Below are 13,072 nucleotides of genomic sequence, written 5' to 3'. Positions count from 1 at the left end.
CACCCTAGGCAAATCCCACATCGCCCACAGACATGAGTGATCATGGGATTATAAGGTAATACCCACGCTTAAATGATACAACGCGTTTTAGGACCACAGTCAGAGCAGATGTGTGAGTACACTGCAGTTAAGCGTGCTCGGGCGAGAGCACTACCAGGATGGGTGACCTCACCCATCCTGGGAAAGTGCTTCTTGTGTGTGGTCACCAAGAAAAAGCCGTGCGCCTGCGGGCAAAGCGGACAATATTGTGGTCATGTTAAGCTGGGGTGTTACAGAATGGTATCAGAGCCACTCATGTGTCGTTGGGGGTGGTGGGGCAAACCTCATCGAGGACGATGAGTCCCTAAGGGGGGGTGAATGTAACACCCTAGGCAAATCCCACATCGCCCACAGACATGAGTGATCATGGGATTATAAGGTAATACCCACGCTTAAATGATACAACGCGTTTTGGGACCACAGGCAGAGCAGATGTGTGAGTACACTGCAGTTAAGCGTGCTCGGGCGAGAGCACTACCAGGATGGGTGACCTCCTGGGAAAGTGCTTCTCGTGTGTGGTCACCAAGAAAAAGCCGTGCGCCTGCGGGCAAAGCGGACAATATTGTGGTCATGTTAAGCTGGGGTGTTACAACAGATTTTGGATAGATTATCCAAAATACCAAAGGGGTTTGCATACTCTTCATTCTAAAGTTGTTGAGGTATCTAGGGTCATAGAATGGGGACCATTAGAAGCTGTAGAATTGGCCGGGCCAATTAGGGAATTACTTGCACAGAGGTATGGTAATTCTACTTTTAACGATTGGGAACGGTTATTCAACATGCGTAGACCTGTATATAAAGTATGGTGTGAAGAATTGTTGTGTAGTATAGAATTAAATGATCGGGTAGCTAGTTTAACCGATCGATCTTTTATTAGATTTTTGTTAGGAGGTTCGATGCGCCACATGTCTTTACTAGACATGGCTCAGGCTTTACGTATATATACGCCTGAGGAGTTAGCATCTGCCGATTGTAGAGGGTTGATACTAAATGGTAGAAAGATAGACGAAAATTTTGATACGCATGGTGTATGGAGTCAAATGACTAGCCATCACCGATTTAAAGGGGGAAATTACTCTTATTTGGATATAGATAGAGCTGAATTAAGAGTAATTCATAGGTTTTTAGCTAATTCGATTACACAAAGAGGTAAGAACAAGGAAAAGGTAAATGAACAGGATTTGTTTTACCATATGTGTATTCGAGACCCACAAAGCGCTGTAAGTATACCTTATTGTGTGGATTATTATTTATCAGCTATGGTTAGGGGGATGAGACCGCATAGCATAATAGGAGGTGGTATATTTATTACTTTGATTGCTGAATATCTCGGTGTGGATATAAGTCGGGGGGATTATTAGTCGAAGAACCAGAACCCCGCGATACAATAGGTTTAAATGTATACCATGGTGCGAAAGTTTTGAAGAGGCGAAATAACGCCGCAGTACGATATAATGGTAGACATCCACAGGTTGAGAGAAACCAACAACAAGGTAATGTAGGAGGGGGAAATGAAATGCAAGAAATGCAAAGGTTTATAGCTTCACAGGAGTACGAAAATGCTAGACATAGAGCATTTGAAGATTGGCAAGTTCATCAAAACCAAATCATATCTTATTGCCAACATATAGGTAGAAACTATATTCCTACTCCATCGCCCATATTCCCTCCCTGGTCTATAGAGATTCAACCACCGTATCCTACGTATAACCCAGCCGAAGCATTTTATAGCACCTATGGTTATGCATGGAACCCCTACTGGTATCAGTATCATCCATAGTCTACTTAGTTTTATTTATTTTGTAATTTGTAATGTTGATACGTTTAATACTTATTTAATATTGTAATAGTTTTTATAATTTTCTAACTTTTATTCTTAGATTTTAATAATTTTTGAATGTGGGGTAATATACCAAACTTCAAAAATATGTATATATGTATGCAGTTTATCTTATGTACACAACAGGGTAAAACAACGCATTTTCAAAGACTGGCATTAAGTTCAGCAAAAGCAACTAATTTTGACGACAAGATGCAAAATAAATGTGATATAACAACAAGACGGAATGAACAAATGATATGCACCATTTATCATTCAGCAAGCAAACACAAATATGTTTGGAAACTTTGGTAAAATTTAATCATTTCTACGCTAATCTCCCTCAATAATTTAAATGGTTACTGATTTCTTGCAAATGAGGGCATTGCAAGATCTTAAGTGTGGGAAGGGGTTAAATTCTTTCGGATTTTAAAATTTTTATCTTAAACACTTGGTTACCATTAAAAATACTAGTAAAGCAGTAGTTATATTAGAACCTAGTGCTCTCTGATAATAAAGAACATCCCTAGTCTTATATACTGACTACCCAATTCTAGTAAAATTTTTCAAAATTTTCAATTAAATGAACTCAAAATCATGTTTATACATATTTATGAACGATAAAACTAGGTTTTAACACCGAAATTATTGTTACCTCTGAAAGGACATAAATTGAGAAACAAACCAAAATGTTAAAATTCATTTAAAATGGAATAGAGGACAATAAAAAGGAAAATAAAAGCCAAGTGTGGGAAAATTTATCAAGTTATCTTAAACATACATCACATATATCTGTAACAAATAACTGAAAATACTTTTGCTTTGGACTAAACTAAACTGTTTTACCCAATGAAAGAAAAGAAGAGATGGATCTACACGATGAATCAATTCCATCATTAAAAGGAAGTAAAGTCTTCCGAAAAAGAAACGCGCTTCTTGATTTAGGTCAGGAAGTTGTCGTCCAGACTAGCTGTAGGTTGACGAAAAATCTAGAAAAGTCATCACTAAAATCAGCAGGAAATCCACGGACCTCAGCATTAAACAGGGTCGCCAAGTGGTCAGATTTATCCTAACCATGAGAAGGATTTATCTCGTACAATGGGGAGGCACCGTGCAAATTAGCTTGATAAGACTAATGAATCAGATCCCCAGAAAGGATAATCTCCTTAAAGATTAAAAATCAGCTTTTAAGACTGATATTACTCAATCCTTGAGATTGACCTTAAAGATTGAGAATTACAAACTCATGGAATTCAATGATATCTAAACTCGAGCCTGAACGAGAAAATATTTTGATCAAAATTACAAACCGATTTGTTTTCTAAAAACCCATTTTCAATGCGTTCATTACCATTGAACGTAAAATCCTAGGAATTCACCTGAAATTCATTTGGTCACCTGAACCAAATCGGGTGTCAACCATAAGAACGGTGGTTGCATAGTGGTCAAACACAGGACCTTGTGCCAAACCTATAAATTATAAGGGTGAGCTTTATTATTTCTCCTACCAAGAATAGTAATTGCGTCTGACACGTTATAGACCATAATTAAAAGCATGTCAGGGGACATTGCCTTAACAGTTGCTTGTTCAACGCTTTCCTTTACAACCGGACGGTAGTTTACCGAAAGGTAATATACGGGACAAGTAAACTGGACGTGTTGCTTTCCTAATACAAGGATAGCAAGTGGGTGACACAAAATCGCAAGTTTTGAGCTAAAATTTTCAAATCTGAAACCCACCAAACCCACAAAAATAATTTGCAAACACCGGTGAAGGGTTATTCCGGAAAACTTATCTAGGGTAAAAAAAAAAAAACTAGATTTAATTTTTAAAAGATCAAATGTTTTCATAAAGATCCAATTTCCTTAATGGATCTAAATTTTTATAGTCATGTGGGACTGTAAACCATATCGTTACTACCATTGTTTATACCGCCATATAGAAGTCACTGATGTACAAAGTGTGAAGAATAAAGAAGTGATTCTAGTATTTCAAGACGATATTGCTTGAGGACAAGCAACGCTCAAGTGTGGGAATATTTGATAATGCTAAAACCGAACATATATTTCATAGCATTATTCCCCAAGAAAGACAAGCTTTTAGTTGCAATTGTTCTATTTACAAGTGATATTCGTTTAAATATTAAAAGGTGAAGACAAAAGACAGATTCGACGAATTGAAGACGCAAACGACCAAAAAGCTCAAAAGTACAAAATACAATCAAAGAGGTTCCAATTATTGATAAGAAACGTCTCGAAATTACAAGAGTACAAGATTCAAAACGCAAAGTACAAGATATTAAATTGTACGCAAGGACGTTCGAAAATCCAGAACCGGGACCAGAGTCAACTCTCAACGCTCGACGCAACGGACTAAAAATTACAAGTTAACTATGTATATAAATATAATATAATATATAATTAATTATATTAATTATATATATATATATTATATTTATAAAATAAATCGTCGGCAAACAAAGAGCCAAATGTGGGTGAGCTGTGAAAACGATCTCCGCGACTCGCGGAGTTTGAAGGCAAAAATTGCCGCTAGTCGCGGAGCCCCAAAAACTGAAACTCCCTATAAAGCCCAACGAATTCTGATCAATTTTTCATCCATAATATATATCCATCCATCTATCTAAATGTATATATTTATATTTATATTTTAATTTTAATTTTAATTTTAATTTTAATCCTAATAATAAGGGTATGTTAGCGAAAGTTGTAAGGGTGTAAGTCGAAATTCTGTCCGTATAACGCTACGCTATTTTTAATCATTATAAGTTATGTTCAACCTTTTTAATTTAATGTCTCGTAGCTAAGTTATTATTATGCTTATTTAATACCGAAGTAATCATGTTGTTGGGCTAATTACTAAAATTGGGTAATTGGGCTTTGTACCATAATTGGGGTTTGGATAAAAGAACGACACTTATGAAAATTAGACTATGGGCTATTAATGGGTTTTATATTAACTAAACAATACCTTGTTAATTTAATATACAAACTTATAATTCGACGTATTTATATATAACCACATACGCTTGACTGGGTACGGTGGGCGGGATATCTATAAATACCAATAATTATTCATTTTACCGGATACGGAACTGGATTAATAGTTAATAGACTTGTTGAAACAGGGGTGAATTACATTCAAGGGTAATTGGTGTAATCGTTAACAAAGTAGTAAAACCTTGGTTTACACGCAGTCGATAACCTGGTGTATTCATTAAACAAAGTATTAAAACCTTGTTACAATTCGAATCCCCAATTAGTTGGAATATTTGACTTCGAGAATAAGAATAATTTGACGAAGGCTTTCGCTCTTTATATTTATGACTGATGGACTATTATGGACAAATCCGTATGGACATATTAAATAATCCAGGACAAAGAACAATTAACCCATGGGCATAAAACTAAAATCAACACGTCAAACATCATGATTACGGAAGTTTAAATAAGCATAATTCTTTTATTTCATCTTTAATTTCCTTTATTTTATATTTAATTGCACTTCTAATTATCGCATTTTTATTGTTATTGTATTTAATTGCACTTTTAAGTATCGTACTTTTTAATAATCGCAAGTTTATTTTATCGCACTTTTATTATTCGCAATTTCATTATCGTTATTTACTTTACGCTTCAAATTAAGTCTTGTATTTATTTATTATTTTACATTTGGTTTTAACTGCGACTAAAGTTTTAAAATCGACAAACCGGTCATTAAACGGTAAAAACCCCCCTTTATAATAATAATATTACTTATATATATATATTTGTATTTTTATAAAGGTAAACTAATATAGCGTTAAGCATTGTTTAAAGATTTTCCCTGTGAAACGAACCGGACTTACTAAAAACTACACTACTGTACGATTAGGTACACTGCCTATAAGTGTTGTAGCAAGGTTTAAGTATATCCATTCTCTAAATAAATAAATATCTTGTGTAAAATTGTATCGTATTTAATAGTATTTCCTGCTAAAATATAAAGCTATTTTATATACACTTCAAATAACATCAGCTGGCTTGGCAAACGGCCTGCCAAACGGCCTGTCAGCTGTTTGCAGGCAAAAATTAAGTCTATTTAAAAGTCCTTCTCTATCCATTTCAACACACACTCAATTTACAATTCATTTTATATTTTCAAGTTTTAGGTTAGTTTTTAGTAGTAGCTAGCTTAGATTTTATTTTCTGGAGGATATCCCGGCGAGTCCCTACGATCTCGGGTAGATTTCTTCGGCCTTTTCAGGTTTTTATCTGAAACGCTTGTCTTTTGTATTAAACATGTATCCTTACCTTTTATGTTTAATAATGCGTTCCGATATTACCATGATAGCTTAAGTAATCTGTATGTTGCCATGATAGAAGTTTGGGTTAGCGTAATTATGTTAAATTAGTACGGCTATTGTTATTATGCTGAACTAGGAAGTCTGATAGATTTGTATGCTAGCATCTTAAGGATTGACCAATCTAGGTTGTGATCAGGACTTGTCCACCTATATGAACTTAGCTACTTCATAGGATTAAGACGCATGGTTATACTGTATCTGAAGATTATATGAACTCGGTATGGCCGGAGTTCCCGAGAGGCATTTAATGCGCTTTTAGGACACAGAGCTTAGGAATTGAGACATGAATGACCTAGTATACCTATTGACTATTCCAAAGAGACCTCTTCGGAGCTATTAAGATCTAGCCAGTGCCCTAACTGTATGATCCAAACCTATTGCATGTTCTTGTTTAATTGTTGCCCTAGGATTAAGTCATACCAACTGTCTAGGTACCTGTTAGGTTTCTATCTACTTTACTTTCAGTATATCAACTTTAATGCTGTATAATGTTTGTCTTGGTTTGATCTCATTAGTATGATGAAATGGTTGTTAGTTTTCATTTAAGGTTTTATCAACTTAACTCGACGAACTCCTTCCATTTGTGATCAGTGTTCAATCAACATGACACGTTGTTATTCAGTTAACCAAACTGATAACGAGGGTTAGGATTAGAACTCAACTCACTAATAAACCTAGTGCTTTACTAAGGATAACCTCCGAGGTATTGTCACGTTTCAATTATACAACCACGTGACATACTTTTCACTGCTCAACGAGAACTCTGAGAGTTTAGAGATAAGTAGGTCTGTGTAATTGGCTCATCCAACCAGATCTACACCATTTCAATCATAAGCTTTAATATCAACATAATTACCTTTCCCTAACCCGAACTGATATCTTGGTCAACATTTCCCTGATCTGCACACTCCGGACATCCTCCCACTTTATTTACCTTTTTTGCAATTAGGATTTTAGCTTAAACCAACTACTATCTTTTATCTAGGTAATTTAAATAAAAGACAATTATCCACTTGATCTTCAATTCGTTAAACCATTCAAAAGCACGACCCTAGGTTAAATTACACTTTCTACATTAGAAAGTTAAGAGTAAATTTAGGCCCCGCACAATATAAATTAAACGAAAACTTCTCTGTGCTATACCAAATTTGACGCCCTGCGACCTAACGACACCGCACGAACAAAACCGTCTGTTTTGGCTATATCATTATTCTTCGAGCGTTTTTTTAGGGTTTAGAATTAGGGTTTAGAATTAAGGTTTATGATTTAGATTTGGGGTTTAGATTCAGTTTTCAACACGAACGATTTAGAGTTTAGGGATTAAACCCTAAACCCTAAATTCTAAATCGGGCTAAATTTTAAAAAAAAGTTTCATAGAATATGAAAAAAAACCATGAAGAATAACATGCATCACGATGAATGTTATCAGGAACATTTATCGATGAATGTTATTTTTTCGAGCATTTTCTTATCAACATAATAACATTCATCATAAAGTGTCTTTTTTAAATATTCATATTTTAAACTTATCTTAATATTTGTGAAATTTTTTTAAAAAAACCAAAAATAAAATTTTTACTTCCCGTTTTTCCAAAAAAATCCTTAACCTTTCATTAGTAATATATATATATATATATATATATATATATATATATATATATATATATATATATATATATATATATATATATATATATATATAAGAAAGTATAGGGTTTAGGTGGCGGCCTCTTATCGATCCATGATGACGTGTCAATTTTACAATTAATCTATATATATATATATATATATATATATATATATATATATATATATATATATATATATATATATATATATATATATATATATATATATATATATATATATGTGGTTAGGATCAATGGAAAACTTAAGTAGGGAGAGAACGTAAAGAACTCACATATTAATGCATGTTCACCTATCATATGCATCTACTCTTAAAAAAAAAAAAATTAAAATTCGAAAAAGAAAAATTTCGAAAAATTTTTAAATTTTTTTTAAAAAAAAAATCCACATCAGCGCAGACTGACTGCCACGTAAGCGCAGACTGACTGCCACGTCATCGCAGACTGTGATGACATGGTTTTTTTTAAAATTTTTTTTAACAGGATTTAATTTTAATTCAAAATTATTTAGATTAATGACATCACCCACCATGCTTAATTTTTTTTTTTATGTTTTTAATTTTTTCTTAACAAAGGAATTAACCTAATAATGATATCATTATTATAGGATTTTAATATTAACTATAGATAGTTTTAAAACAATTTTTTAGAGACTCATTTTTTGTGTTTATCGATTAATTTTTAATTGAAATTAAAATGGTTCCAATGGACATATGCATAATATATGTGTTAACATTCAATACTAATGTATTCGATATAAATATAGTTAGTAAAAAAGGTTTTTTCTTCATTAATTGTATTATAAATTTGTTATATATTAATACTAAATAAAAAGGTCATATATTTTGATGTTTGTAGACTTTTTAGAGGTTTCTAACATTCGTGAATTCCCATTGTATACTTTATTTATTTTTTCACTATTCATTCTCATTTCATTTGTAATGCAAGTAATATAATGACATTTTGCGTTTTCTAAAAATGAAGTTTTCATTTTTTTATTCAACAGTTGCGGAATGCACAGGCTCTACAAGGAAGTTTTGCAACACTATTTTAATATATAATCACAAATCACAATTTAAGTTTTGCACGTTTTTTACATACCCGTGCAACGCACGGACTCTAAAACCTAGTGTGTGTGTGTGTGTATATATATATATATATATATATATATATATATATATATATATATATATATATATATAATTCGTATGTAAGATAGTTTATAAAAGGCTTACGTTTACTTATTGAACATGACCTATAAAATTATGAGGACTTTTGCTAGTAAAGTTTGAACTCGATACTTCTTGTAAGGATATCACAACACGAACCACAAAGCTATCTTGAAATGATCTATAGTTTAAGTAAGTTTTAACGACCCGTCCTAATCCATCTGGACGAATACATTACATTTGGTTACATCGCTAGGTACTTGACCTCTATATGATATATTCTACAAACATTGCATTCGTTTTTAAAAGACAAACTTTCATTTCATCGAAAGTTGATGACATGTATACCATTTCATAATATATTCAACTATAATTGACTTAATAATAATCTTGATGAACTCAACGACTTGAATGCAATGTCTTTTGAAATATGTCATGAATGATTCCAAGTAATATCTCTAAATGAGCAAATGCACAGCGGAGGATTTCTTCATACCTGAGAATAAACATGCTTTCAAGTGTCAACCAAAAGGTTGGTGAGTTCATAGGTTTATCATAATCATCCATTTTCATCATTTTAATAGACCACAAGATTTCCAGATATTTAATTGTACACATAACCCGAGTACAAAATAATACGCGTAACCCGCGAATTAAAAATCATTCATATGGTGAACACCTGGTAACCGACATTAACAAATACATCTAGAATATCCACAAATATACAGGTACACTCATCTGTATATAAAATCGAAGTACTAAAGCATCCATAACCTGGATGGGGTTTGTTAGGCCCGATAGATCTATCTTTAGGATTCGCGTCAATTAGGGGGTCTGTTCCTAATTCTTAGGCTACCAAGCTAAAAGGGTGATATCCGGTATAATGATTCAGCCATAGAATGTAGTTAAGTACTTGTGTCTATTTCGTAAAACAATTGTAAAACAGCGCATGTATTCTCAGTCCCAAAAATATATATTGCAAAAGCGTTTAAAAAGGGAGCAAATGAAACTCACTATACTTTATTTTGTAGTAAAAATACATATGACGTCATTAAACAAGTGTAAGGTTGGCCTCGGATTCACGAACCTAAATCATTGGTATATTTATTAATTCACATAATCGTAATCGAATAAGTTTATATTTATGATTTATTAAGTATATCATTTTTAATTTAATAATATATATATGTCTCACATATTCTTTTTGTATATAAAAATATTAAATTTGATTATGTTATATGTATTACATATAGTTATATATATATCTAATAGTTATTTTAATAATAATAATGATACTAGTAATAATAAAAATGATAATAATAATAATGATAATACTAATTATTATTAATGGTAGTGTTAGTAATAATATTGATGATAATGATATTACTAATTAGTAATTCACTTAAATCAAAATTTTATCCATAGTTTTTAAATCCATAAATTTATATATATACCTATAATCTTAATAATAATAATATCTTTAAAAATTCTTATTTTCATAATCGTAATACTTTTAATAATAATGATATTGATATTACTAATAATAATAATACTTATAATTTTAATGATAATATTAATAAAATTGATAGTTATGATAATAAGTTCTAAAATAATTACAATACTAATAATAATAACAATAATAATATTTATAATAATAATAATAAATGATATTCATAATACGTAAAAATAATAATAATAATAATAATAATAATAATAATAATAATAATAATAATAATAATAATAATAATAATAATAATACTTATTTTAAAAATATTACTAATATTACTCATTTTTGTAATTATAAATAAATAATATTTATTACTTGTATTAGTATTAATGATATCAATAATAATAATTTTAATACTAATAATAATACAACAATAATAATAATCAGATTAATAATAATAATAATAATAATAATAATAATAATAATAATAATAATAATAATAATAATAATAATAATAATAATAATAATAATAATAATAATAATAATAATAATAATAATAACAATAATAATAATAATAATAATTTGATAATGAAAAACTACCTTAAAAGCTTGTTCTAAAAAGAATGCCCCGAATCGGGCTCGAACCCGAGACCTCCCGCTCACACAATTAAACGCTTAAACATCGAGCTGCTGACCATTTTCTGATTAAAACCCAATTCTAACTTATATAACCCGTTTCTTTATTTCCCTATTTCTTCTTCATCAGATTAACTAGTCAACCAGAACCAATCCTAAATTCAAATTAAGGCTCGTTTTAACTTTGAAACTCAATTCCAAACATCATATAATTGAAATTAACAATCTCAGTTAACAGAAATAATAAAGTAACTGTACATGTTCGACAAAAAAATAAAAATAAAAACGTGAATCGTGATTTTTATTTCTAGATTGTTTTAGCTTATAATTGTAACATGAAACATGTTTCAAATTGTTCCTATAAACTTCTGAGATTCTCAATTAAATTTAAAGAATAACAGATAATTCTAATTTAATCGAAGAACTTCTGTTTGACTTTTAAAACAATAACTTTGACTCCAAAAATTCGAGCTCGTTATCAAGAATTGAAGTTTGTAATTTTCCAGATAGTTTGAGTTAAATATTTCAACCACAACAGCATTTAAAGATTTTGAATTAAAATTCACATTTGAGCTATTGATAAACGCTGTTAAAAACACGAAGAACTCCAAATCGAATTTCAAGATTTAAAACGTTTTAGATAAGCATTACAACATGAATTACATAGTAAATGCTTCCTATAAACTTTTTGAATCATTAATTGAACCAGAAACATCAATCAGACTTCGAATTTTAAGATGAACAAAATCTTTGACTTTTTTTGAATTTAACCTTTTACTTCTAAATTCGCAATCAATTCAAAGAATTGGAACATGAAAACATACAGATAGTTTATTTGGATCATTCCTAACAGGACTGCATTTCCAGATTTTGAATTTAGTTCGTAATTGTGACGACCCGGAAATTTCCAACCAAATTTAAACTTAATCTTTAAATGATTTTGACACGAAAAGCAGAGTCTGTAATGTTGAGTCTCAAAATTTTTGAACTATCTCATGAAAATATTTGACCTTCGACTATTCCCGACGATTCACGAACAATTGTATGTAAATAAAAATGTATATATATATATATATATATATATATATATATATAAGTATATATAATAATTTGAAATAATAGAAAATAATTTAATCATTTGAAATGAAAATGTAAAGTAATATATAAAATAATAAAGTTGTGATTAATATATATACATACATACATATATATATATATATATATATATATATATATATATATATATATATATATATATATATATATATATATATATATATATATATATATATATATATATATATATATATATATATATATATATATATATATATATATATATAAATGTAATTTAAACACTAGAATTAAATTGAAATTCTATAAATGTAAGTCTTACATATAAATGTAAGTCTTTGTAGTAAATTGAAATTCTATAATATAATTTAAACACTAGAATTAAATATGTAAAATAAGATACAAAACTATTAAGTGTAATTTAAAATAAATCTATAGATAAATATATGATCTTATGTATAATTATTTTCATATGTAATATATATAAATAGTCGATATATGTTATTATATATATAATAGATAGTTGTTAAGTATTACATAGTTAATAATATGTAATATAAACATATTAAAATTTCTTATAAGTTAAAATATTAAATGTTCGATAAATGTTATCATATGATATATGATTATTAAATGTTACATAGTTAAATAGAGATAATATTAACATATTAAAGTTACTTATAAATTAAATACATAAATACTATATCACGTACATTAAAATAAATATTAATAGTAATATCAGTATTAATAATATTATTATATATAACATATAAATATGAAATTTGTTATGTAGAGTTGTTATATTATCATTATCAATTTTATTGATAAACATTAATATTATTATGATTAATGTTATTATTATTATTAAAATTATTAAG

The sequence above is a fragment of the Rutidosis leptorrhynchoides genome, chromosome 1 (genome assembly GCF_046630445.1).
Source record: "Rutidosis leptorrhynchoides isolate AG116_Rl617_1_P2 chromosome 1, CSIRO_AGI_Rlap_v1, whole genome shotgun sequence".
In the NCBI taxonomy this organism is placed as follows: Eukaryota; Viridiplantae; Streptophyta; class Magnoliopsida; order Asterales; family Asteraceae; genus Rutidosis; species Rutidosis leptorrhynchoides.
This window is presented reverse-complemented; position numbering follows the sequence as displayed.